The 24,385-nt window shown below is 40.1% G+C and overlaps 1 long non-coding RNA gene across 1 annotated transcript; it reads right to left on the reverse strand.

Annotated features, from left to right (window-relative positions):
• Nucleotides 1–23,328, reverse strand: LOC137654238 (uncharacterized). Its single transcript, XR_011046568.1, has 4 exons — nucleotides 23,171–23,328; nucleotides 7,100–7,190; nucleotides 6,833–6,986; nucleotides 1–248 (listed from the first exon to the last, which is right to left on the reverse strand). It is a non-coding gene; the product is annotated as an uncharacterized lncRNA (long non-coding RNA).
• Between the last annotated feature and the right edge of the window lie 1,057 nt (nucleotides 23,329–24,385).

The following is a 24,385-nucleotide window of genomic DNA, read 5'->3' on the forward strand; positions in this document are numbered from 1 at the left end:
CAGTAGTGAAGAAAAATCAAAATAAAATAAATATATACAATACTCTATAGCCACTAAAAATAAATGAGTAACTTACCTTAGACTGAAAACATTAAAATTATCATACCTCCAGTTAGTCAAGTTCATCGAATTTTAAGTTTGTCCTTCAAAACGGTGGTTTATTTGTTAACTTCTCAATTAGCATTTCTTGCATAAAGTTTGACAATCTCCATAATTGTTATGTTTCAAGTATCACTCTCCATCTGTAGCTGTAATAATCCTCAAAATAAATTACAAATTCACAAGATTTACAAAAATTAATATAAATACAATTTACTTAAGTGGAGTAACATAAAAACAAGCAGCCAAACTTCTCTATTTACCATGATATATTTATATTAGTTTTATCATTCTTGAATTATTAGGCCTTAAACTATCAGGATTTGAAAATTTAAAATTGCATGTACTGCACAACCATATTAAGTCAATAGATACCCTACTTATTTTAATTAGGAACCTTCACAATTAATATTTTGGCCTATGTTTCTTGTTAAACAGAACACTTTACAGCCGCTAAGCACCCTTTCTCTCACTGTATTGGTGGCATTGCATATTAGGCAGTACGGCTCTGTCCAAACTATCGAACATGCTCAACGGGAAAATGGTGATACCAGATCCCAATGAGTAGCGAGCATAAAGATTGATGATGTCCGAGACAAGAAAACCACAGGTAGGGATCTGGCAACAAAGTGCTGCCAGATGGAGTGTAGACACTAATTATCTCTCTTTTTCAGCAGGCAGAGAGAACACAGCAGACACTGATATAATAATTTCCCAAGGATAATCATCACCAGAAGGTACTCAAATCCTCCGCACAATTTTTAACCAAATTTGTCAACCCAATTTCTATAATTTTTTTTTCTTTTACAAAAAACCAAGGTTTTTTAGTTTTTTATTTCATATCCCGACACAATCGTACTTTCATATTAATTTCAATAAGAACTTACGAAGGCTTAATAATGAACCAAAAATTAAACGCCGTATGAAGCTTGAAAAGTGAACTACCCGCACACGCTCGCACATAGAATGAGCGCGTGTTCGTGTAACTAATAACAGTGGCTATAAAACTATGAAAACATATTGTTGCTGACGTAATACTCATCATGATGGTATTTTGAATAAATTACGAAATTCTATAAACAATAACCCTTGCTATTATGTGCACAATCTTCTGATATTGTATCTCCCTGCTGATCACAGCCAAAGGTTAACAAAAATAGTTGGTAATTGTTTACTGTTAAATTACTTCCAAAGTTGAAAAATAGAATAAAAAAAAATGCTGTAATAGAGCATATGATATCCTATGAAACAAGAAAAGGAAATAATGGTATACAGGTATTGCTCGACTTACGACCTATGCGACATACGACTATTCGACTTTACAACCATATTTTCAGGGTGATGACGTCACAAGTTTATCGGAAATAGGACGAATATTTCCTTGAAAATAATCTATTTTCTTGTATACATATAAACTGATTTATCTTGGTAAATTATTATTTTCTTTTATTGTTAATATTCAGTATTTATTTTCAGTTAAAAATACATTAAGAAAACTTTTAATATCTGTCGAGTTCATATTATATGTCTGGTGACGTCACATCACCGGCGGAAAGCGTCCAGGCAATACAGTGATTTCCTTCCAATAGGCTAACGATTAATATTAGTATTTCCATTATCAAAATATTAAATAACGATACAAAGTATTTTGAGGGTCTGTATCGGTTGTCATGAGTACTACATAGCGTAAATTTGACTGTACGCTACTTTTTTAATCTCTGATAATGGATCGATGTTTATCTAAAGAAAATATACTTTTAGGGCAAATATTTTCTCTAAAATAATATACTTCCTTTTACATTATAAAAATAAAATACTCTTGTTTGTTAAGTTAGTATTTTCTTTTCATTTCTTGCGAGAAACAAAGAAAATGAATTTACATATTTTGCAAGTCATTCTTCGTAGAGATTACTGTACGTCACGTGACTTGTGACGTCATGTATCTGGCGGAAGCGCGCTGACAAACCGAATGATTTCCTTTCATTGTTACCGAGTAATCTTATTACAGCATTCCCATCATCGAAACACCCAGTAACGATATCAAGTGTTTTAGTGGTCTGTATCATTAGTTATAAGATTAGTACAACTTACCGTAAATTTAAGAAAAAAAAGTCTGATGACGTCATATTTCTGGCGGAAGGCGAGAGGCAATTCAAGTGATTTCCTTCCGATGCGTTACTATTCCCATAATCGAAACATCGAATGATATATAGAATTTTTTAATAATTTTCAAAAAAAAATATGAAGATACAACTGAATTAAAAACTAAATGCACAGAGAGAGAGAGAGAGAGAGAGAGAGAGAGAGAGAGAGAGAGAGAGAGAGAGAGAGAGAGAGAGAGAGAGAGAGCGTATTCCTTTTATAAATAATAATAAGGTCTATAAACGAACTGTATGGAAAATGTGATACCCTATAACATATTGGCGCTGATGTAATATGCATTATGAAGAAATTTTGAATGTCAAGAAAATTATATAAATCAGTGTTATTCGCACTATATGTATGTGCTCATAATAGTAATACGGCAGCGTGACCTTGAGATCAGCTGATGCCAACCGAAAGTAAATTAAAAGTATTTGTTGATTATTGATATGCTCAAGAATTTGAAAAATAAAATATAAACGTTCTTTAATATAACACAATTAAACACAGTAATGTCTAATGAAATATAAAGGCTTAATATTGAACTACAATACTGCATGAAGCTTTAAAAATGATCTACCGGTATGCGAGAGCGAGCGCGCGCGCACACAGAAAGAGTTACAACGATTTCGCATTATACCTAATGATTAGACGAACTGTATGGAAACTGATTTCCTGTAACATATTGGCGTTAATGTAATATTCATCATGAAAATATTTCTAATAAGTTAAGAAATGATAAAAAAATATGCCATACGTATGTACGCCATATTTTGATACGGTAGGTAGCGGCACTTTCAGATCAGCTGATCATAACCAAAGGTAAACAAAATTTTCAGTACTCGATTGTAAAATGCTTCCAAAATTGATGAATAGAATACAATAATGCATTTATAGAGCATATGATATCCTATGAAATCAGAAAATGGAATAATGATAGACAGTAAGAAAATATTGACAAAATATGATCCAGATGATTGCCGAATCATAACGTATCAAAATAAATCTACGGAAACTTCACTTTTCTAGTTCGACATACGGCCAACTCGACTTACGACTCACCTCTCGGTCCCTAACTCGGTCGTAAGTCGAGCAATACCTGTACTGTAAGAAAATATTGATAAAATAGAACTTAGATGGTTACAAAATCTCGATGCAGCGTAATCTATACGAAAACTACTTTTTAATTGTCCACCTCCACCCTATAGGGGACAGATAATATTTTTTCCTTCCTTCCCACTAAATATTTTTCAAAGCATACACAAACCATTCTGAAGAGGTTCCCCAGTAAGTAGTGGCTTATCTCGACGATTGGCTGATCTGGTCGAACAACGTCCGGAACTGCCACACGGCGACGAACAAGGCCCTCTCCTTCCTTCGACGTTAAGGATTTCAGGTCAACCTCGAGAAATCCCGCCTGGTCCCGGAGACCAAGTTTCAGTGGCTGGGGCTACAATGGGACCTCAATTCCCATACATTGTGCCTGCCCAAAGCCAAAAGGAAGGAAATAGCGAGGAACACGAAACAGTTTCTCAAGAGACAAGTTGACATCCAGAAGGAACCAGAAGAGAATACTAGGTTCCTTACAGTTCGCCTCCGTCACAGACATCGTCCTAAAGTCCAAACTAAAGGACATAAACAGAGTGTGGCGCTCCAGAGCGACCAAGAAATGTCGAGACAGGAGAGCTCGCCTTCCCCCAATCCTGAGGAAAAGTCTTGGACGAAGGTCAAGAATCCTTCCAAGTCACTTCCTTTCCAATATCCTGCCCCGGGACTCGTCGTTCAAACAAACGCCTCCCTCACAGGGTGGGGAGGTTACTCTCAACACAAGAAAGTCCAAGGGTTATGGTCTCCGATATTTCAACAAGTGCACCTAAATGTCCTAGAGGCCATGGCAGTCTTGCTTACCCTAAAACGTCTCAACCCAGCCAGGAATCTCCATATCAGACTGGTCCTCGACAGCGCAGTCATAGTTCACTGCATCAACAGAGGAGGCTCAAGGTTAGCCCACATGAACAACATTATGTTGGCTATTTTCTCCATGGCAACGTCATACAAGGGGCATTTATCAGCAGTCCACCTGGCGGGAGTCCGGAATGTAGTGGCGGACGCACTTTCCCGGGCGACCCCGTTGGAGTCGGAGTGGTCACTGGACAATCGATCCTTCCAATGGATCTTATCTCAGGTCCCGGGTCTCCAGGTGGATCTGTTTGCGACGGAATCCAATCGCAAACTAGAATGTTATGTAGCCCCCAACCTGGACCCTCAGGCTTATGCCATGGACGCTATGTCAATAGACTGGAACACTTGGAAGACGATTTATCTGTTTCCTCCGATAAATCTCCTGCTGAAAGTACTGCACAAGCTCAGATCTTTCAAGGGCCGAGTGGCTCTGATAGCCCCCAACTGGCCCAGAAGCAACTGGTTCCCCTTGTTACTAGAGCTAGGCCTCCGCCCCCGGCGGATACCCAATCCTGTTCTAACACAAGTAGTACAAACGCGCATGTGTTAGCTTCCTCAAGGATTCTGAATGCCCTAACTTTATGGACTTCATTAAGTTCGCAGCTCAAAAGGGTGCAAACATCGATCCTCTGAATACCCTATTCCTGGAATCAGACAAAAGAATCCACTCTCCGTCAATATGACTCGGCCGTCAAAAAACTGGCAAAGTTTTTGAAAGACTCAAGTTGAGAAAATGACGACGAACCTGACTGACATTCTTTAGAACTCTTTTTGAATCGGGCCTAGCAGCCAACACGATTACCACGATCAAATCAGCCTTGAAAAAGATCTTCCATGTCGGTTTTGACATTGACCTGATGGATTCATACTTCTCTTCCATTCCAAGAGCTTGTGCCAGACTGAAACCATCAACTCGCCCTAGCGCAGTTTCTTGGTTCTTGAACGATGTCCTGAAGCTAGCCTCTGACACTTTGAATGAATCTTGTAACTATATGGCATTGTTAAGAAAGACACTTTTTCTTTTGAGCCTCGCCTCTGGCTCTAGAATCTCAGAATTGTCGGCCCTGTCTAGAGACCCAGGTCATATCAAGTTTCTCCCTTCGGGTGAGGTCCTTCTCTACCCTAACAAAGTATTCCTGGCTAAAAATGAGGACCCCCAAAACAGGTGGTCCCCCTGGAAGATTGTTCTACTTCCTCGGGATCCATCCCTGTGTCCAGTTACCACCCTGAAATCCTACTTAAGTAGAACTTCCACTACTTCCACAGGGCCCTTATTTATTAGAGAGAATGGAGGAACTATTGCCCTTACAGGAATTAGACAACAAATTCTTTATTTTATAAAAACAAGCTAATCCTGAGTCATTCCCACACGTCCATGATATTCGAGCTGTTGCTACTTCAATTAACTTCTTTCATCATATGAAATTTGATGAGCTCACAAAATATACGGGTTGGAAGTCCCTAAAGTCTTTAAACGCCACTACCTGAAACCTTTAGAAGCTCTTGAATTTGCAACAGTAGCAGCTGGGAATGTAGTTCCTCCTGAAGGCTCTGAGTCCTGATCACTAAGTCTTGCTCTGTCCTCTTTCCCTCCTGCCTGGCCTTCTTATTGTCCCTACCTGGTTTGGTTATCCTTTGCCATACACCCCTATGGTGTATTATTTTTATTATTCATTGATATATATTCTACCAATTGTTTTGGTTTCATCTGTGCTTATCCCTCGAGTTGATTTTATTTCAATTTTGATATGTATTTTGCTATATTCACATTATGCTTGAATTATTACCATCCCTATGGGATTGTTTACCATGTTTTTATTGCTATTTTACCCTGTGGATTACTTGCCTTCGGGTTACTTTATTATTGTTTTCAGAGGATATTGTCCACTCATACCATGTTGATCTCTTGCCTATGGGATTCCTATCCCTCCTGTTTGTTATTAAACTACACCATGTATTATTATTTTGTGTTATTTTCTCCCCAGGTAGTTAGCCATATTGGGTCCCTATTCTCTGGTAGTATTTCACTGGGCGGCACAGGTCAGAGGCCAGAAAAGAGATTTTGACGTAGGAAAAATCTATTTCTGGGTGAGAGACCTGTGCCGCCCAGTGAACCCACCCGTCCCTCCCTTCCGGGCCCCAATCTGGGGTGCTATAGGAGTGACGTCACTAGCGTGGGTGGGCTCGTTCGTAGTAGCGATTGGAGTTGGGTTGTTGAACGGCTCCTCGCTGTTCGGGGATGTTGACAGGAGTTATCTAAATGGTGCGAGACCTCTAGTTGTGATTTATCACGCCCCAGTTATTTATACTGACACCTTATTAGGTGAGCGAGCTGGGTTCAACCTAGCATTCCTATACAATTTTTTCTCTGGTAAATTCATAGCAGTTTTTACCTTAGAAATGATGTAAAAGGAGCATTTCACTGGGCGGCACAGGTCTCTCGCCCAGAAATAGATTTTTCCTACGTCAAAATCCCTTTAGTACTGTACTATAATTATTTTCAACAAGTTTATGAATATTTATTGTGGCAATTTCTAACAGTAAAATATATATATATATATATATATATATATATATATATATATAAAAGAAAAAAAAAAACAGACCAGCACAGTTCATCATCACTTACCATTATGAAGTTTTACACAGTGAAATCTCGTGGCTCATGATACAATCCTTAAGGCATAGTAGTTATAGCGTTTAATGAAGGTAAAGTGTACACTGCGTATGCAGTACATGTCCTGTACAGTAAAAATCTTTACTTAACTTGAGTAAATCCACACCTGTAATAAAAAAAAAATTAGTTACAAATACTAATTTACGGTATGTAAGGATGGTATTTACAAAAAGGAAATTGACAATATTTACAAAAATATGTAAATAAATGACAACTTACCGGATGATATCCGTCAAAGAGGCACAGTCTGTGAGGTGGACGAGGATAAATCTGTTACAAATGGAACGTATTAGTGGACGAGTCATCAGTCCTGTAAAGAAAAATCAAACATTGATCATAATGTAAGTGTTCCATATGTAAATTACTAATCCAACATTGTACTTTAAATATTTCAAATACCCTACAGTATTACTGTTGAGTACCTAATTTTCTTTCAGTATTCTGTACTGTACATTTTTAAATGCTGCCAAAATTATTGAAAAAATCTTGCCCTCCCGATGCTTTGTGGGAGCTTCACTGGAGTTGTTAGAGAAGGGGTTTAAGATTCAGGAAAATCTGTTTGGAGAAGGTGTTGGCCATTTCACGGAGCATTAAGAACATTATGGGAGATGCTCTGCTGCCTTCTTTATATCATCCATGATATATTTTTGGCTAAAGAACTCTCATCCATAAGCATTAAATTTGGGCATTCAACCATTGAGGGAGAGGTCCCAGCTGTAGGCCTTTTTCACCACCATGTGAGACATTCTGCCAGCTTTTCAATTGTGATGCCTTCATCCTCTCTCTCACTAGCCTTGCTGTCCTCCTCTTCCTCCCTATCTAAACCAATAGCAGTTTGTGGCTAAAATTATTGGGAGGTGCTGCTCCAGTAAAATAGTAGCCTCAATTTACTATGGTGTACAAGGAAACCTACAGGTATATAGAAATTCAAGACAATTTATAGAATCCTATAAGAAAATTAAAAAATTCTGCTTTACTATAACCTACATTGTTACTGTTCAAGCTTGATCCAATTATTTAAAAATTAAATCCATTCTTAATTCTAATTTGCCTAAAAATATCTATTATCCTCAATCTTTGGAGGACAACCGATGAAATTTTCTCCACTTAAAGTACTTTAAGTGCATGTACTAGTCTCTATGCATTGCCCTTATTAGAAAAGTTTATATTGATTTCAGTGTTAAAGCAGCATTCTGTCTTTGATGTATTGTAGTCATGGGAATTGTCAAGAGAACCCCCCACCCCCCCCCCCAAAAAAAAAATGAATCTAATATAATAGCTGGAAGTAGGAAAATAACGTAAATTTACACACATTCAAGAATATGGCACATGGTTTTCTAGCAAAAGACATGAGGAATATAAAAAAAAAAGCTACCGTTCACCAACATGCAAAGGTCGGCACTGCGGGAGCAACAAGTGTTCTCTCTCACTCAGCCTCGCAGGCAACTTCCCATGTGTGCTAGCACACAGTAACCAAACACCATGCAGCTGGAACTGTTAAGTGCAAAGTTTCATAAAAGGGATTTTGACGAAGGAAAAATCTATTTCTGGGGAGAGACCTGTGACGCCCGGTGAAAAGGGTCCTTCTTTACACTTTTCTGATATAAATCTTCCAAATATACCAGAGAAAGATAAAAGCATGGAATGCAGAGGTTACTACCCTCGCGCGAGCACCTTGTGGGTGTCGTGTATAAATCAGGGGCATGTGAAAACCACTATTCACAGGCTGTCTTCCATTTAGATAATTCCTTCATCAAAGGGAAGGGCCGTAACAGAGGCCCTAAAAACCACACTTGGCCCACGCCACCGACACCCAACACGAGCGCCCTCTAGGACATCCTTCTGCAAGAACATATGGCTTGGAAAGGAAAGGGTGGGTCCGTACAAAATAACAGGGAAGGGTTTCACCGGGCGTCACAAGTCTCTCCCCAGAAATAGATTTTTCCTTCGTCAAAATTCCTTTTCTGGGTCGACCTGTGACGCCCGGTGAAAATGTACCAGAGAATACCTTCCAAGCCCAATAAAGTAATAACATAAGGAGAATACAAACACCCTGTAACAAAATTATATAATATAATAATGTGAGTAAACATAAAATTACAAACTAGCCAAAGGATATAGTGAACGTAAGGCTAAATAAATATGAAGACAAGGAAACATCCGAGTGTCCAAACGCTAAAGGCATCAAATCTTACATGTCTAAGCATATCTAAACATTAAAGTAACGGTAAATACAATAACAGTTAAACCATAGGAATTAAACATGGTAATAATCTTAGGGCTAACGAACCACCCAGGAGAGTGGCGGGTAGGAGGGAGAAGAGAAGAGATGGAAGAAAGGAAGAACAAGAGATTAATGGGGAGAGAAGACTCCCAGCTGCAACCGTTGGGTATTTAAGGGCCTGTAAGTTCTTTAGATAGTGGCGTTTGAAAACCATAGGAGATTTCCAACCCGTATATTTTTTAAGGTCATCAAAATCCATGTTCTGGAAGTAATTGATGCAGGTAGCTACTGACCGGATATCATGAGCATGGGGAAATGATTCCGGATTAGCATGTTTAATGAAGTAGAGGATTTGTAGTCTGATACCTTGAATGGAAATAGTACCTCCTTGTTCCCTGATAAACAAGGGGCCAGACGAGCGGGTGGCAGTTCTAGCTAAAAAGGCCCCGAGAGTAGTGACTGGACACAGAGAAGTATCCTGGGGAAGAGGAATAATCTTCCAAGGGGACCACCTATTTTGCGGATCCTCATTTTTAGCTAGGAAAGCTTTGTCTGGAGAAAGAAGTACTTCGCCTGAAGGGAGGAAATCTATGTTCTCGGAGTTTTGTGAGAGAGCTGCTAGTTCTGAGATTCTAGCACCTGAGGCCAAAGCCGTTAGAAATAAAGTATTTCTAAGAAGAGTGATATAAGAGCAGGATTCATTGTCCGTGTCTGACGCAAGTTTGAGGACATCGTTCAGAGACCAAGAGACCTTTTGTGGACGAACCGCTTTTGGAATAGATGAGAAATAGGAATCAGCTAGGTTAATGTTAAACCCAACAAGGAAGATTTTCTTCAAAGCTGACTTGGTGGTTATAGTGCTAGCTGCTAGGCCTTTGTCAAATAGGAACCTAAAGAAAGAGATGGCTAAATTCGGAGACATACAAGTATGGTCTGAATTCTTTAAGAAATCTGCTAGTTTCTTAACGGCCGAATCATATTGACAAATTGTCGAGTCCCTTTTGTCTGATTCTATGAAGAGGACATTTTCCGGGGCAATGTTTGCGTCTCTACGAGCTGCAAACTTCATGAAGTCCACAAAGTTAGGGTTTTGGCTATCCTTGAGGAATCTGACACTGAGTTTGGACTACTTGGGTCAGTTTGGGGAATGGGATCCGGAAGGGACTGAGTTTCAACTCTAGGAGGAGAGGAAACCAACTGCTCTTTGGCCAGTGAGGTGCTACTAAAGCCACTGCCCCTCGGAAAGAGCGTAGTTTGTGTAAAACTTTCATTAGAAGATTCACTGGAGGGAATAGGCAAATCATCTTCCAATGGTTCTAATCCAGGGTTAATGCGTCCATTGCATAAGCCTGAGGGTCCAGGTTTGGGGTCACATAACAAGGAAGTTTGTGATCCAGCTGAGTTGCGAATAGATCTACCTGGAGGCCCGGAACCAGCCTGAGTATCCACCGGAATGAATTTATGTCTAGGAACCATTCTGATTCCAGTGGTTTCGTCCTGGATAGTGAGTCCGCTATCACATTCTGGACTCCTGGATAGTGAGTCCGCTATCACATTCTGGACTCCTGCTAGGTGAGTTGCTGACAGGAACCAGTTCTTTTCTTTTGCCAAGGCAAAGATAGTGACCAGGACCTGTTTCAGGTTGGGTGACTTGGATCCTCCCCTGTTGACGCAGTGTACTACGGCTGTGCTGTCTGACACTACTCAGATGTGGGTCGACCTCAGAGGAGTCTCTCTCTTCAGGGTCAAGAACACTGCCATGGCTTCGAGAACATTGATATGGAACTGTTTCATGGCGGGTGACCAAGAGTCCTGAAACATCTGATGTTCGGAGTAACCCCCCCATCCACTTAGACGCGTCTGTATGAACTGTCACTTGCGGAGGTGGGAATTGTAGAGGACCCGATTTGGAGAGGTTCCTCGGTTCGGACCATGGGCGTAGTCTCATTTTCAAGACAGAGGGGATCTTCGAGACCTTGTCTCTTAAAGGTACTGTAGCTCTCTTTCTCCAAACTCGATTGATGTCTGAGTTTGGCTTTTAATAGGAGATCTGTTACTGAAGCGAATTGGAGAAGGGCGAGGATTCTTTCCAAGGCTCTTCTGGACACCTGTTTGTGTTTGAGAAAATTCCTGATCTTTGAAGCTATTTCCCTTACCTTTTTGGAAGGAAGGGATGGCTTGTGCTTTGAAAGGTCCCACTGAATGCCTAACCATTCGAAGTGGCCTGATGGTTGGAGGCGGGACTTTTGGAGATTGACCTGAAATCCCAGGTTGGCGAGAAATCGAAGTACTTTCGTCGTAGCTCTGTTGCATTCCAGGGTCGACCGAGCCCAAATGAGCCAATCGTCCAGATAAGCTATGATCTGTATCCCTTGGTTCCTGAGTTGTTCTAACTGTCTCTCCCAGTTTCGTGAATATCCTGGGAGCAATGCTGAGACCGAAGGGCATGACTTTGAACGCAAAGGCTTTCCTGCCTAGGTAAGGAGAGAAGTTTCGAGCTATGGGCACATGGTAATAGACGTCGGTAAGATTGATAGAGGTGGTGACGGCCCCACGGGGAAGTAAGGTCCGTACCGGAACTTGTCGCAGAGAATGTAAGAGTTTAGTTTTGACAAGTCCAGGACCACTCTCAATGCCGACGAGTCTTTCTTCGGAATTGTAAACAGGCGGCCTTGGAACTTCAGTGATCGAACCCGTTTGATTGCTTTCTTCTTGAGTAACTCTGTGGTGTACTCTTTCAGGATGGGAGTGGGGTTTCTGGAAGAAGGTCACTGGTGGAGGTGGAGAACCCTGTGACCATTTCCAACCCAAACCTTTGGAGATTATGCTGTGAGCCCACGGACTGAGGGTCCAATGGTCTCGAAAGTGGTAAAGTCTCCCCCCTACCGGGACCACATCATTACGAGGGAGTGAATCTAGGTCCTTTCCCTCCCCGAGCACCCCTTGTCCTAGGTCCACCTCGTTGGCAGAACTGTCCTCTACCCCTGTAGCTTCCTCTCTGGTGTCCACGAAAGGAACCTGAGGATTCGTAACTAGGGTTGTATGCAGGAGAGGGCATCCAACCGGGGTTGGGTTGTGTACCTGGGGGAGCAGTGAGGTAGACCACCTGTTGAGGGGGATTCGGTTGCTGAGACGTCGAAGCAGAGGGAGACTGTGATGACGAGTGGGTAACTGACGATTGATGGTAGCGACCCCGGTTCGTCTTGTAATGGGTAAATCTCTGCTTCTTCTTGAAGAAAGCTTGCTTTTGGGCTTCGACCTTCCTTTTGGCAGTGAGGCCCCACCTTATTTGCAAATTTTGTTTTGCTCTCGCAGCGTCCTGCAGAACTTTGTTCACCTCCTCCGGAGGAAAGAGGGTTTTACCCCAGCAGGAGGAAACTATCAGCCTGTTCGGTTCATGTCTGATAGAGGCCTCAGACAGAACGTATTTCCTACAACTAACCCGAGCCAACCAGAAATCATGTAGGTCGATTTGGTAGACAGAGACAGGTTCTTCGTGAATATCCGAAACAAGGTCTCAGTTGGATAAAGCGAGGCCAGGGACTCTGCGGAGGTAATGGAGTGGAGAGACCTAGCTAACCTATTCCGTGCCTCAAACTCAGTCCTGAGAAGGTTCTCCGGTAATTTGGGAAGCTTCTCGTTAAACAGAGTAGAGGCGCAGTCTGGGTTTAACTTCCCTACTGTGAAAGTAGAGGAAGCATCGTCCCAGGTAGTAGAGGTACTCGGGATGAGCATGGAGGTGGGGTCCGTCTCTTTAAGAGCCGGCATGGCAGAACCTTCTTTGACAGCTTGAATAGTGAGATCTGTCAATTTATCCGTAATAGGCAAGGTAATAGCAGGAGCAGTTGTAAATATGTAGGCCCCTTTGTGTGGGGTGAGCTTGGAGTTAGCGCACCCCCATTCAGACATCGTCCTGGCCCAGACAGCTTGGGCCTGTTCTTTAGGAAATATTACCGTTTCCTTCGGTACCTTGTCCAACCTAACCAAGGCATGCTCTTTCAAACGGACGAAGCCGTTGAAAGGGAATTCTAGTCCCGGAGGGTAAAATTCTAGGTCCTCTAGAGGGCGGATGCCTATGCCATCCAGAGTTATGGTACCATCTATATATGGAGCATGCAAGGCAAACCTCCATGGGTTGTTTTTATTGAAGGGGGGTAACTTCGACGCTTCTGGGGCTTAAGGAGGAGGCATCTGAGTTCCTGAACGGATCAGATTCGCCAACATATCTTTGAGCTCCGTCATAGCTCCTTGGCTTGCCCTAGAATGTTGTTGTATCTGCTCTTTAACAATATCCCTGATCAGGTCGACGGGGAAGGAGGGATCCTGCGCACTACCCGCTGACGAAGCCTTGGACTTAGCTGACTGTCTTTTTAGCAGTCACGGTTTTACGTAAAGTAATATGAACATCAGGATCATTTAATGGTCCGGGGACCGGTGACGCAGATAATGGCAAAGCTGAAGGCTTAAAGGTACGTAGTGGCTTCACCTTGGGTCGTACAGGGACGGAGGGATCCCGAGGAGAAGCCGTAGGCTTATCAGCGCCGAGGAAGGAAGAGGTAGAGGAAGGAGTGAGATAAAAGGGGATCCACCAACTCAGTACCACCTACCTGCTCGTCCATGGGTTCGATGTCCAAATCTAGAGAGGACACGTCCCCCGCCAATAAAGCTTCCTCTTCCGTTGGGATGGTTGCTCTAACCGCCTCAATTAACGGGGCCGCTGTCTCCGGCGGAACTGCTGCAGTGGTAGAGCCCGGGAACAGACGAGAAGCCATGTCTACGTCGAGGAGATAGGGTGCGCCAGACGGAGCATTCCTTCCAAAGCCTGACACCCAAGGACGGAGAGCAGCTCTTGCAGCCCGGAGTGTGTCATCATTAGCCTGAAAGAGGTGAGGGGATTAGTGATGAAGGAGAAGACCGTTCTCCGCAATAAGCGATGTATACATATATGAAGAACAAATTAAATCGCCAAAGGATAAAAAGGAACAAACTAGAACCAACTTCATCATCGTTCAGGAGTAGGGAGGACAGCTCGTAGCAGAGCGTGCACGACTCCGGGAACCACACCATGTAGGAGGCTTGTCCCGGTTCCCGAGAGAAGGATATGGCGCAATGCGCATGGGACCGGCATAGGTCATGGCCCACGGGATCATTAAAGGCAGCGGGGCAGCCCTTGGCAGCGCAGCGGACTTTCTGTAAAAGAAAGGAGACATAAGTCTGGATGTTCCTTAAGAGACTGGTCAGTAATCAGATCAACCAAAAGAGTCTAGATAATATTAAATATGTGTGCATAGCATGGTTCCATAATTGAGAGCTAGAGTTCCATATTAATATATTAAAACAAAATCAAAATAAACTTATGTACACTGCGGAACCACGGACAAGCAGAGGATGCAGTGATAGGTCTGTAACCAAGTAATATGTAACTATAAACAGCAGCGGTAAGTTAATGGTAACCTCAATGCTGATCGTCTGGGTGATCTCCGGTGAAGCCGGAGGTCCGGTGAAAAGGTCCATAATAATGAAATTGTGATTAATAATGAAAAGGTTCGTGTGCATAAGGCCAAAGCCGGAGTCCGAGTGCAGGGGGTCACCGTTGCACTCCAAATATCTGAATAGGTTCCAAACTCAATGAGTATCCCTTATGGCAGAGTAGAACAAGGCGGAGAGGATGAACGTTCCGAACCTACTCCCAAGGCGGAGCGGGGAGAGGACGGAACTACGGGTGGCAGCATAAAGCTGGCCCAAAATAATGACTCGTACACGAACGGGACCTATTAATAATGCTAACTATATTAATCAGTAACCACATAATATAAAACGTAAATATCATAAACCCGTAGGAGAAGGGGGAGGGATAACCCGTGAGCGTATAAAACGGAAAACGGGAAATCCACATCTCCTACTCGAGATTAAGAAAGAAAACGAGAGAAAGGGTAACTCGTGACTGTAGCAACAGAAAACGAGAACTCCATGCTCACGCTCTCATGGTTACACTGTAAAGAACCAAAAACACACTATAATATGATATAAGAATAATAAAATTGTAATGACCACGAACAAAGAATAACGACTGCGTAACAAAATATAAAGATATAGTCTATTAACGAACGCTTTCCCGAGGCGGGTACTTAAACTATAATAAAGCCAAGGACGTTATTCTTCGTTCGTCCAAATTGGACTTGCTAGCCAAAAATACCATAGTAAAACAATAATAAAAATAATAATGGTTCAAAAATCGTAAGTGACTTAACCAAGAACCTAGATGACAGAGTACCAAATGGGCAAGATTAACGTGAAATTCCAGCTAGGCAAATCAAAACAACAATGGCTGCAGACGCCGAGGAAGGGCAAGTCGATCCATAATTAAAAACCACACTACTGGAAAGAGAACAACTGCCCGGTACTATGAAAAGCTGTCAAAACAAACTATGGTACTTAACATTGGTAAAGGTGTAGTAGTAGCTTCAGTCATGATGAATTAAATCCAAAAACGGGAAAAACACCAAGAGCACATAAAAATACGACCAAGCGAGCAAGTCCAAAACAGAAGGATGTCCTAGAGGGCGCTCGCGTTAGGTGTCGGTGGCGTGGTCCAAGCGTGGTTTCTAGGGCCTCTGTTATGGCCCTTCCCTCTGATGAAGGAATTATCTAAATGGAAGACAGCCTGTGAATAGTGGTTTTCACACGCCCCTGCTTTATACACGACACCCACAAGGTGCTCGCGCGAGGGTAGTAACCTCTGCATTCCATGCTTTTACCTTTCTCTGGTATATTTGGAAGATTTATATCAGAAAAGCGTAAAGAAGGACCCTTTTCACCGGGCGTCACAGGTCGACCCAGAAAGATTTTTGCATATTTTTCCACAAACTGAGGGATGGCTACCGTCATTATGCTTAAGACATTATAAAAGTATAAAGAAAGAAAGAAAAAAAAAATGAATGTTACCAATATAAAATAGGGCGTGTTGTAGTTCCACGGGGCCTAGACACTAGCTGCCTTTGTTCTGATTGTACTAATTACACCAGGTCCTCGTCATGCCCATCAAGGCCAAGATATCGTCCTCAGCCACTTCCTGGAAGCCTTTGCGGGCTCTCTTCTTGCTATGTTCACAATTTTCTTGAGTCTGCATTAAAGTTACATCAGAACAAGTGGCACCTCATGGCTAAAATTAGGTGGGTGCTGCTCCAGAAAAATCATAGCCTTTGTTTTGTTATTATGTAAAAGGAAACTGGTATACACAAATTTCAGGAGCTTTACAGAATCCTAAAAGAACAAAAGCAAACTTTTTTTTACTTACTATACCCTTAATCATTACTGTTCAAGCTAAGTCCATGCATGGCACATTTTAGAAGTTTTTATTGTTTTCACCATTGAAACAGCATTCTGCCCGATGCTTGGGAATTGTCGAGAAAAAAAAAAAAAAAGTTGGAAGTAGGATAACCTATTTCTACACTATTACATTCAAAAATATGGAACACCATTGTCTGGCACAACAAACATGGAGTGAAAAATCAACCCTCCACAACATGGGAAGATCGGGCTCTTACCGGTTTCATCCGTATTCCAAATTTGTTCTGGTTTGTACTCCTTAATGATATTGAGGGGCTCCAATGGAAAAACCTTCACTGCCTTTGAGTCCTTAAAGCCTGACTCTGCTGTAACGCTCAAGGTTTCCAATGTAAATCTCAAAATTCTCAAAACAGCCTTTACAGTCTTATAAAGGCATATGCCGGAAGAAGTGCCCTCTTGACTGGTGGTTGGCATAGGTTCATCTTGCACGAAATGGTGGGTTATTTTCCGTATGATTAAAGTAGCCATGTTCCCTTGTGATGCTGATCCTTGATCTACAAAAAACTACAAATTTTCTATTTGGATCATGCTCTTTTCCCTCGCATTTGACACAATCTCTGCAGTGCATGGGGCACTTGCTGCCATGGCATCCCAAATGTTCTTTAATTCTCTCTCTTTTACCTTCTCTTCCAACCTGAAAAGTCCTCCTACAGCTGCTTAAGAGAACTTCCTTGCACTTATTGAGAACTATCTTCCTAAGAGTCTTCCCTTCCTCTGTTGCTTGGCGGTAACTTGCGAAGATGAAGTAGCTCTTAATGGCCATGGAGTTGATGAAACAAAAGCACTTGAACAAACTTGTGGGAAACACTTTCGTGATGACAGATGCTGTGTGTGTGTGTGTGTGTGTGTGTGTGTGTGTGTGTGTGTGTGTGTGTGACAGAAGTGGCATTGTGCAGGGAGGCAAATTGCACAAAGGCCAGGTGCAAAGAAGAGCGGGCAGTTTAAAAATGTTGGCTTGTGCACAGCAGTCCTTACCGCTAGTAATTGAACCTACCGTATATTTCCGCGTATAAGACGACCCTATATTCCAAAATTTAACCATTAATAACGGGGGGTCGTCTTATACTACCGTTATAAAAATCACACCTTGAATTCTATGTCTGGTTTATCAGTAGCCTAGCCTAGGTTGAGGTGCAATAACCACCGACACACGAAATGATTTACATTAACCCTTTTACCCCCAAAGGACTTACTGTTACGTTTCACAAAAGCCATCTCTTTACCTCCATGGACGTACCGGTACGTCCTTGCAAAGTAACTATTAAAATTTTTTTTCATATTTTTGATATTTTTTTGAGAAAATTCAGGCATTTTTCAAGAGAATGAGACCAACCTGACGTCTCTGAGAAAAATTAAGTCTGTTAGAGCAATTTAAAAAAAAATATACTGCAAAATGCGCTGGGAAAAAAATAACCCTTAACCCCCAGTTAAGGGTTGGAAATTTCCAAATAGCCTGGGGGTAAAAGGGTTAATATATAAATGTATAATGAAAGTAATGAAACAATTTTTACCGTAAATGTAAACATCGAGTATTGGTTGCGTTGTTAGCAACTTTTTCTCTCGCTAACCTTTCAGTAATTTTAATGCTAGTGTTAATTACGATAGTAATAACATATAGGATATCATATTTATTTGTTTAAAAATTATTTTTAGCTGTATATAACAATTTTGGATTACTAACAGTACAAACTTTATTTCTCAATAAAAATTACGGTACATTACAGTATTGCATTTAAAACCTAAAAATTTGTAAAACTTTATTTCCAATCAATATTAAACATCAAACCTGCGACATTTATAAATCTAACACCACTAAAACTCCTCACAGTTATCAGTGTGTTTCGGAAAGCTGTTCGAACATATCACGAGATTCATCATATACGCCATCATCGTAAGGATTCCAGTCCGGTTCTGGCGAGTCGACTTTGGCTTTGTCGTCGCATTCATACAATAAATCGTCTTCACTGCCATCCATGGCATTTGAGATCCTGTATTTTTAAAATTATTTTATGACACTTTCCACCTTTACATTATCCTATGCTTTTATAACAAACTCGCAGAGAACATCAAAGAACATAGAAGAAGAAGAAAGAGGAGGAACAGGCATTTCGTATGTGAGCAGCTGATGAGTGTAAACAAAACAATGCAGGGTAGGTGACGACCGTGACGTGTGTTCTAGGAAAACAATAAAGGATTTGTTTTGTTATTTCATTTATTTTTTATTTATAAGGATACAGTAAATAATATCATCTTTACATAACCTATATTCCATAAGATATCTGGTGTTGCAAAAGCTAGTCTAGGCTATACACAGATGGTTTTATGATTGAGCAGTCGTCTTATACTACCGATATGAGATAAATTCATAAAAATTTGCTCAAATTTTGTACCTCGTCTTATATGAAGGTCGCCTTATACGCGGAAATATACGGTATTTAAAGGTTACCTATTCAAATGCTATGTGGATCCTTGCGTTCCAAAAAAAACAAAACCACTATAACGGAGGGTTGACTAATCAAAACAGCTATGGAAGAACACTTGACAACCATAAAACCTTCTTGTGTATCTAGTAAATGGGCAGCTAGTTCATGTCACAGCATTGGAGTGCACTGTGCTTTGCCGGCTCGTAAAGAAAGACAGGCCGAATGTGACCCACAGCATTTACACACACAATAAAACATAATTGGTTTAAAAAAATTATTGTACGGGTTTAAAGACATTTCTTTGTAATGACCAGTGCAGTGAACTAAGAGATTCTGAAAATACATGCACTCCAATTGTAGACACGAAAAAATGTATACCTTTTTAGTCTACCTGTCCTTTCCTACCCTGAAACAAGAGCTCTGCATTTTTCATGAGTAACAAATGTCAAAATTATGTATCTTCCAAAAGAAACCATTTAACAATAAAATATATATGTACTGCACTGTATATACTGTAATGTAATAAAAGTTTACTAAAATTAGTTTTACTACACTTGTAAACTTTCAAAATTACTGTATGGCACACCAATAAAATTTATACGTACAACTATGTATGCATATTACATTTAGTTATATTAAGGATCATGTATATTAAAACATAGAGAATCATTTTCACAAGAATGTTCATAACTCACCAGTTTCATCCACATACCAAAATTGTTCTGGTTTGAATCCTTCTTCCTCTATGATATATTAAGATCTGCAGGGGACCACTGAAAGTTATACGTACAACTATGTATGCATATTACATTTACAGTTATGTTAAGGGTTATGTATATTAATACTTTACTGAATCAATCACAAAAATATTCGAAACTCACCATTTCCATCCATACACCAAATTGGTCTGGTTTACAACCCTCCTCTATGATATATTATTAGATCTGCAGGGCAATCTTACTGTAGGCTGCCTAGTGGTATGCAAAGGCACTCGCCAGTTATTTTCAGACCAAAAAAAATTCAAAAGGCATATGCAGCGCAGATAGGACTGACTGGTTCAACGTTGGCCAAGATTCATCTCGTGAAATGGCGGAGCAAAGACTGCTTTCTCCAAGATCATGAACTAGACTATGGCTATTCCCTTGCAATGCTGATCCTCAATCCACACAAAAAGGTTCACTTTCCATTCCAATCATACCCTTTTAAGTCACCTTTAGACATTCTTTCCACTGAAAGGGGCACTTGATAAATCCTGGATAGGTATCGTTATTTGACCACCTTAGATAGGTATTGTCTGTCGACCTCGACCCGAGGTCCAAAAAAAAATTCATAAAATATTAATTTACAAATCAATACCTCGACCCGATGTCCAAAAAAAATTCATAAAATATTAATTTACAAATCAATTCACATCCTTTTAATAGCAAAAAAAAAAAAACTTAAAAATATTCTAATCTCCAAAAAAAAAGTAAATAGAAGCCAAGTCCAAAATAAACATTCATTACAAATAAACAAAATACAAGAAAAAAAAATTTACAGAAAAATTCATCTAAAATCTACTTATGGAAATAAACTATTCTAAGCACTTATTCTATGATAATTGAGCACCTTTTGCTGAGATCCACGGTGGGGAGGAACCAAAAGGGAAAGTTTCCTGAAATGAGAAAAAAAACTGAATGTTCTTTTGGTTTAAAAATCTATCCTCTTTTTAAAAATTTTTTGTGGTAGGTAAATGACAGTTAGTGGCTGAAATTTTTACAGGATATTGTATTATCGTACAACAAAAATGTGTAAAAGAATCTGCTCTTGGATATTTAATGTAATGTTTTATAAAAGGGCATTTTTTTTTTGCTTTTTTTTGCAGTTATATAGATTTTTTCAAGACAAATCCTTATATCCATTGCTGAGCATGGTATTTATGCATAAAAATAGAAATTTTATAAAAGAGGAATACATAGAGCTACGCCAGCTTAGTGTCGGATTTGCTCACAAAATGGCCACCAACCACATCACCTTGGAAGGTCAAATCTGCTACCTGAAATGGAGAAAGATATGTCAATATCAGCGAGTCATTTACTTATAATTGTTCGAGGATTTGCAGAAAAATATTATGGTAGATAGAATGAAATTTAGATTATTTTGCAATTAGAAAAAAAAAAATTATCATAATTAAGTTGTCGTAAGGGTACAAACTTACAAAAATGGGAGAAATTATAAGCTATTTTATTAAAACATAAGGGTTAGAAGACATTCAGAAACACTTTACAACAATCCTTTTTTATACACGCCTAAACACTACTACACATTCGATAATTATATAAAATTTGATATTACACAACTTACCTTTATTAGGTATTGATGGGTCGAGCTCGACCCGATGACATCTCGGAAATAGCACAAGGAAAAGAGCTGGGATGAAATGCGTCCTCACCCGACTGCTGTGCACACTGAACTGAGGTCTGGCAGGTCGTTATCACTCGCAACCAATACGGATGAAAAATTGTCAATTATTTAATTTTTTTTAAACCTCAGGTCATATACAACCCACCACGCCTATCCAGGGTTATTAAAGAAAATGCAGCAAAAAAAAAATGAGAAGAGCAGCAGCACCCTTTACCAACCTTCTTTGGGGTTGTGGTTTTGGAAACCAATGAAGCTCCCCAAGGAAGAGGCCAGGAAAATCTGTTTGGAGGTGTTGGCCGTTTCACAGAGCATGAAGACCATTATGGGAGCTGCTTTGCTGCCTTCTTTATATCATCCATGATACATTTGTTAGCTGAAGAACTCTCGTCCATAAGCATTAAATTTGGGCATTCAACCATTGACGGAGGGGTCCAAGCTGTTGTCCTTTTTCACTACCATGTGTGACATTCTGCCAGCTTTCCAATTGTGATGCCTTCATCCTCTCTCACTGGCCTTGCTGTCCTCCTCTTCCTCACTTTCTAAAACAGTAGCAGCTTGTGGCTAAAATTACTGGGAGGTGCTGCTCCAGTAAAATCGTAGCCTCGTTTCAATATGCCATGTACAAGGAAACCAACAGGTATATAGAAATTCAGACCATTTATAGAATTCTGAGAAAATGAAAAAAATTCTAATTGCTATAACCTTCCTTGTTATTGTTCAAGCTTGATCCAATTATTTAAAAATTGAATCCATTGTAATTCTAATTTGCCTAAAAATATCAATTTTCCTTGATCTTTGGAGGACAAGTGAAGAAAACCTCCACTGAAAGTACTTCAAGTGCATTTACTCGAGTTTTTGTCTTTATGCATTGCCCTTATTAGAAATTTTTTTTTTATTGATTTCAGTGTTAAAGCAGCATTCTGTCTAATGTATTGTAGTCATGAATTGTCAAGAAAAAAAAAAAAAAAAAAAAAAAAAAAAAAAAAAAGGATTTTGACAAAGGAAAAATCTATTTCTGGGGAGAGACCTGTGACGCCCGGTGAAAAAGTCCTTTACACTTTTTCCGATATAAATCTTCCAAATATACCAGAGAAAGACGAAAGCATGGAATGCAGAGGTTACTACCCTCGCGCGAGCACCTCGTGAGTGTCGTGTATACATCAGGGGCGTGTGAAAACCCCGATTCACAGGCTGTCTTCCATTTAGATACACAATCACATTCACAAATATGGCACATGGTTTTCTAGCACATGTGGAGTATGAAAAAAAAACACACACCTTTCACCAACATGGTAAGGTCGGCACTGTGGGAGCAACAAGTGTTCTTTCAAACTTAGCCTCGCAGGCAACTTCCCATGTGCACTAGCACACAATAACCAAACACCATGCAGCTGGAACTGTTTCAAGTGCAAAGTTTCGTACAATGATTTTTGGACACTTTCATAAACCGAGGAAGTGCTACCAACATTAAGCTTAAAGACATTATACAAGTATAAAGAAAGAAATAAAAAATTATATTGAATGTTACCAATATAAAAAAATAGGGCGTGGTGCAGTTCCATAGTGCCTAGACACTAGCTACCACTGTTCTGAATGGACTAATTAGGCCAGGTCCTCATCAGGCCCATCAAGGCTAAGACATCATCCTCAGCCACTTCCTGGAAGCCTTTGCTGGCTCTTTCCTTGCTAAGTTCACAATTTTCTTGAGTCTGCACTAAAGTTACATCAGAACAAGTAGCGTCTCGTGGCTAAAATTAGGGGGTTGCTGCTCCAGAAAAATCATAGCCTTTGTTTTGTTACTATGTAAAAGGAAACAAACAGGTACGTATAAGAAAATTTCAGCAGCTTTACAGAATCCTAAAAGAACATAATCAAACTTTTTTTACTTACTATACCCTAAATTGTTACTGTTCAAGCTTAGTCCATTCATAGTGCATTTTAGAAGTTTTTATTGTTTTCATCATTGAAACTGCATTCTGCATATGATGCTTGGGAATTGTCAAGAACCAACAAATCTGTAAAATAGAAAAAAAATAGAATAGTTGGAAGTAGGATAACCAATTTCTACACTATCACATTCAATAATATGGAACACCATTTTCTAGCACAACGAACCGAGTGAAAAAGCCATCCTCCACATGGGAAGATCGGGCTCTCTCCCCCTCTCAGCTTAGCATGCAGCTTCATATGAGTGCACGCACACAACAGCTAAACACTACACAGATGGAACTGCGAAAAGCAGAGTTCTTTACAATTTTCTACTTTTATAAAGTGAAGGGTAGTTTTGACATTAGGCTTAAATATAAATTGTACAAGAATGAAGGGAAATATATTCAATGTTATACAGAGTAAAAATATGGGGTGCTGCAGTTCCACAGTACAGTATCTATACACTATTCGCCACTGATCAGATCTTTAGCCGGCAAAGTCCTTCAGCCACCCTGGCTACAGAAATTTTCATATTGCAACGTACGAGTGCACAAGGATTGGCTGGCTTAAATAAGGCCAGGCCGAATGTGACCCACAGTATTTCAGCACTATATCAACGTAGGCCTACACCTGAGGAAGACAAAATGGCACAATTATTAGAATGGGATTTAAAGCAACATACAGTACACTACTGTAATATTTCACAAGTGCAGTAACAGTAAACTATTTTGACATGCAACAAACAAAAAAAAACTTAGGTTACATTTATTTAAATTAGACAAAAATATACACTGTTAGCCTACTTGTCCTTTGCTGCATTAAAACTGGGAGCACTGTGTTCCTACTGGGCAATACAGTTAATGTCTTCGTTAGAATCTTCCAAAAACCTGTCAAGTAAAAAGAAATGTGTATCAACACTACTGTATTTAATACAGTACTGTAAGAATAATTCAAATTTATATACTGAATTACTGTATATTTATGTGTATGTACACTAATTACAGTACAATTACATTTTTTGGGCTCAAGCCATGGCGTCCTGATGGAAGGTTCATTTTTGGTAGCTTCCTTGGGTAAATAACTACTAGATATTCCCAGAGAATTTAACCACAGGTTATCACAGAATTCTAACTTCTGGAGCGAGTATCCTTAAGGTTTCCCTTTAAGACATCGTAT

This window comes from Palaemon carinicauda, chromosome 15 (assembly GCF_036898095.1).
Source record: "Palaemon carinicauda isolate YSFRI2023 chromosome 15, ASM3689809v2, whole genome shotgun sequence".
NCBI lineage: Eukaryota > Metazoa > Arthropoda > Malacostraca > Decapoda > Palaemonidae > Palaemon > Palaemon carinicauda.